Below are 5,232 nucleotides of genomic sequence, written 5' to 3'. Positions count from 1 at the left end.
CCGGAGGAGGATGCTCGGAACGATGTTTCCGGCGGGGACGGTCAGTCTCCGGCGGTTTCTGGTGGTGGTGGTGAGAGCGGGCATGGTCAGGCGGTGGATTCGTGTGGGATGTCGATGTATAGCGGCGTTCATCATCACTTGCCGGCGGCAGCGTCTTCCGATGTGATATGGACTCCGACGGCAAGGGCGCCACCACCTCCTTATTGATCATCATCATGAGTTTGTTAATCTCGTGTCTTTGACTTCGTTTGTTTTGATGCGTTTTAATTTTGATTTAGATATATTTATTAGTTCTAATGTTGAGTATTAGCATGTTCATGTTGTGAACAGAAACATTAGTAGTAGTGGTTATTATAACTGTTTATTATTACTAGTTACTAGTTCCTCTTTTCCTTTGTTTTATATTTTGTTTATTTTCTGATGATCTTTCCCATTATATAATAATGTATGATTTAATTAAAAAGATTTTTGAGAAACCGAAGGCGTAATATTTGATTAGTGTTTTAATTAAAACGGGAAAGGGAGCTTTGAAGTTTGGGTCTGAAGAGAGTGAGTGAAGAGCGCACTGTGCGAGTTATTGGATGACGATAACGCTGCTGCTTCTGCTGTTGCTGTGAATGATGGATGGGGTGGCTTGAGTTGACGTTATTATCTTTTCTTTTCTTTTCTTTTTTTTTCTTTTTTTTCATTTTTTTTTGTTTTTTGAGTAGTGATGATGGGTGATAGAGGCTTGGTTTCTTGATTTGGATAAAAGAGAATTGGATTGGCATTGGCAGTAAGAGAACGTGGCTAGGGTTGTGCGTTCCACTTCCTTTACATTACCACCGCACACTCAAAACTGAATGAAATTGTTGAATGAGTAGTGAGTACGTTGTTGTGCAATAGATAGGGCTGGTCTTGTGGCGTGCTTTTATTTCTGGATCTCATTTATGACTTTCGGTCTGAATATTGGTACTTTCTTTTGTCCCCTCTGATACACAATTAAAGGGGAGAGAGAGAGAGAAAAGATGAACTCCAAATTGAACACTTGTTCTCTCATTGTACGGTGATTTGCATCAGACTTTTTTGCTTCGCGGTGGGATCTAAGGATGGCATTTGTTTTTATTATCATTCCAATTGAATAAACAATACTTAAGATTAAATTAATATTTTTTTAAACGCTTACGATATGAATTATTTAGTACTAGTCAAATACTTAAATATGTCATAATTTAACGATTTTCAATCATTATTCTTATATAAAAATCTTTTTTCATTGTTTTCTAACATTTTTTATGCACCTCTTTAGATGCATTTCCTTTGTATTGAGAACTTGAAATATGTGTCATTTTGTTTTAACAAAAGAGCGCAATTAAACCGTAATTACTTCAAGAGTATTAAAGTATTTAGACTTATACACCTTTAAAAATTATAAAATGTCTAATGTATCGTGTATAATTAACGACTTTAATTTTTGTCTTGGCCATAAAAAATATTTTTATATACTTATTTATTTGTATTTTTACACTAGTAAAAAATAAAAAATTAAAAAAACAATCTAAATGTATGAATATAATTTACTATGTATATATTATATCAATAATAAATCGAATCAATTTGTTTAGGATAATCATAGCTAATTCGATTTACATGTAAATGCATAAATCAAACTAATTTAAAAATATTTAAAATAAATTATACAACTGATTCTAATTNNNTTTATACAAACTATTTAGACATTTTATGTATGCACAATAATTTGGATTATTTTAAATAAATAAAATAAATATTTTATTTATAAATATATGTAATTTGTAGTGTCTTTATAAATTTATATTGCATTACTTATCTCGTTTATAATATAAATGAAACATTATATTTGCACACACCCTTATCTCTTTTACAATGTAAAAGAAATAAGTAATAACTTTTATATAGAATTCTTTTAGAGTGTGACTTGAAGTCACTTTAGAACAATTTTCACTTAATTTCTCCCCCTCTACTCATTCTTATTCATATTATCGAGATACTCGAAGATTATGGCACTCACAGATGCACGGGATAAGGACATTAACTGCCTGAACACGACGCGACATATCGTCGGGACAATCGACTTCAAGGTCAGTGTTGCTATTTTCATATTTAAGTTAAATAAGCATATAGTTATAGTAATAGTTATGGTACTTTTATAAATGTAGTATACGTTGGATGGTAGAATATATTGTTAGTAAGTGTACTGTTAATGGATGGGTATGATTTAACTTATTAGTTAAATTAATTTAACTAGTAAATATTTATTGCATTTTGTAATGTCTTTAATGTGAAATCTATATTTTTAATTTTAATTTTGATTCTGGTAGATAATTTTTTTTAGGATTTTAGGAGGGAATAGGAAGACTCTAAGGACATTCTGCTTTAAATTGCCGGTAATGCACATAGTACTTTAATCGATCCAACTCTATAATTCGGTATTTAACAATTTTACAAATGCTATAATATTTCATACCTTGTATTACTGTTGTTCTGCTTTTAAATTTGTAAATTCTGAACTCCACACCACCGTCTATGTTATAATCGTCTCTACCCATATTGAAAAATGGAATTTTTTCGTGTATCACGTCCAGATACAATGTATGATAGTGACTGGATACAACTGATAAGGCCAGAATTGATTGCGGGGTAGGTCGAAAATACCGAACTAATGCGTCAACCGGAGTCTAGTACAAACTCCTCCTCCTTATCATCTTCAGAAGAACCACGATCATTGCTATCAACAGTATACTCCTCATCGGACTCCTCACGATTCACGTCTATGTGTTCCCCTAGATTAGCACAGTTTACCAGTGGTGGTGCAAGAGGTGGGTCATCATGCACAAAATTTGAGTGGCCAAATCCACCACCACCAACATCACTAATCTCCGCAGAAAACTCTAGTACTTGTTCCGCTATGATTCTCCCATGGAGGTCAAACATGAGACGCACATGCTCATCGTTATGGAGGCAAAACAGACGAAACTGAAAAATTCTATTTCTTATTGGTGCTAGCAACCTATACCTAACTCTTCCAACCTCTTTACTCCCGCTAGCACCAATACTCCTTAATATTAGACTATTTAACTTGGACAAAAAATTTACTCTTCGAGTGCGCAACAGAATAGAATTATCACACTCAAATATCATTTTAGTGTCACTGTTTCTTAAATGACAATTGGGATACACACTTATAACCACTTATTCACTAGATATTTTCTTTTAATTTTTAAAAAAAATTCACTAGATATTTTCTTTTAATTTTTAAAAAAAACTAAAGAAAAAAAAAGTGAAATATTTGTGAAGAATACAAATGGTTGCAGATTATTTTATAGCTACTGAAATTTTATCGTATATATCTCATTTATAATGTGAATATCATCACTTATCGTTTATCTTGTTTATAGTGTAAATAAAATAATCGCATTATACATATCGTGTAGGTAAGTAATAAAATATAAATTCATAAAAACGCTATAAATGATTATTCATAAATAAAATAATAATATAGTATATGCATTGAAAATAGTTAGGAAACAGTATATTAATTCCAAATTGGATTATTTGGACCAAGGTACGTAATGATATGATCTGATCCTACACAATTCACGCACTCTGCACTCACCTTCCAATGTAAACGTTCTGCGCTTCCTTTTTTGACCATCTTGAAATTAAATCTCTCTACCCACTCTCTTTAAATCTGTCTTTGTTTTCTCTGCCGTAAAATCTTCCAACACTCAAATACCTTTTAATGTGGCAATCCTATCTAAAATCCAAGTTATTTTTAGTATTTTTTATTTAGAATTTAATAAAAAAATAATAATAAAATTTTATTTTTGTATTTATCATTTTTACAAAATTTTAAAAATAAAAAATATTAAAAATAAAATCAACAAATAAAAAAACAAAACTAAATATATCCTAAATTATTCTTATAAAGAGATATATAACATTTATATAAAATCACAGATGATTGAACATAATTACTTTTAAGTAATACAGATAAAAAGACAAAATGGTTAGAAGAGGATTATAATAGAGAGATCGAAGAAGACACACAATCACAAAGAGCCATTAATTAGTAGAAAAGAAGGCAGAGTTTTAACTTGGATTTAAATTTAGGAGCGACTCGATCAGATATCTGATTGGCTCACTCTTTTCACCGCAATTCAAATTCAGTTTGGACTTTAACTGTAATATCCGGTCTAACCGAAATTAATTAAATAACAAGTTAAGTAGGAGCGAATATGGGTGGAAGATTTGGCAATTGGAATTTGATGATTTAAATATGATATTTGAATTCAGTGAATTTTTCCGAGTCGGAAAACATAGTTTTCTGCGTAAAAGCGCGCAGTGAAATTTTGATCGGAAGTACCGGCTGAGATCTGTCTGGTACTGCAGCTGAGAAAATTGATTATGAATAAATAAGATTAAGAAATGAGGAATTATAATTAGGGGAGGTAGAAATATTTGAAGTGCGATTTAGAGCGCTAATCTTAAAGGTTTTGGTCCAAAATTGGGCCAACGGACAAAAATAAGTGAACCGGACCTAAGTGGACCCAAGACCCAACATATATAAATATTAGTTATGAGCATTTCAGCTCATTTTGCCCTAAAGAAGGGGTGTTGGGCGCTGAAATTGGGAAGAGAGAAGAGAAGAGAGAAAACCTAACTCTCTTTGATCTTCAAATCACCATAACTTGAGCTACGGAGCTCCGATTGACGAGCCGTTTGCGGCCACGCATCGCTCTTCTCATCCTTTACAATTCTATCTAAGTTTTTTGGTGAGTAATCCACTGTCCTCTGCCCAGTTTTCATTTTTCTCTTCAAATTCGAATTTGGTTTGGGTTTTGAGGAAACCTTGTGATTTTGGTTATTTAGGAGTGCTCTAGTATGAGCCATGGGTGATATTCATCACAAACTTCAGTGGGTTAAGGTAAGAAATCCTCCAAGCCTTGTGAATTGTCATTTTTTATGAGTCCTAGGTTGATGTATGTATGTGATATTGGTTATGTTAGTGTATTTGATGATCTTGGTGTACAATTGGGAGATTGGTGTTGCTTGAGGAGCTTTGGTGAGGCTTGGGACTAAGGTTGGTGGAGACTTCTAAAGAAGAGGCTCAATTGATTTGGCTACTGGCCTTGTATGCTTGGTGTATTGAGAATTTGATGTATTGGGTAATGAGTATTGATTTGTGGTTTATGCATTTAAATTGTGAAATTG

This window comes from Arachis duranensis, chromosome 8 (assembly GCF_000817695.3).
Source record: "Arachis duranensis cultivar V14167 chromosome 8, aradu.V14167.gnm2.J7QH, whole genome shotgun sequence".
Taxonomy (NCBI): Eukaryota; Viridiplantae; Streptophyta; class Magnoliopsida; order Fabales; family Fabaceae; genus Arachis; species Arachis duranensis.
Note: the sequence above shows the minus strand (reverse complement) of the source record.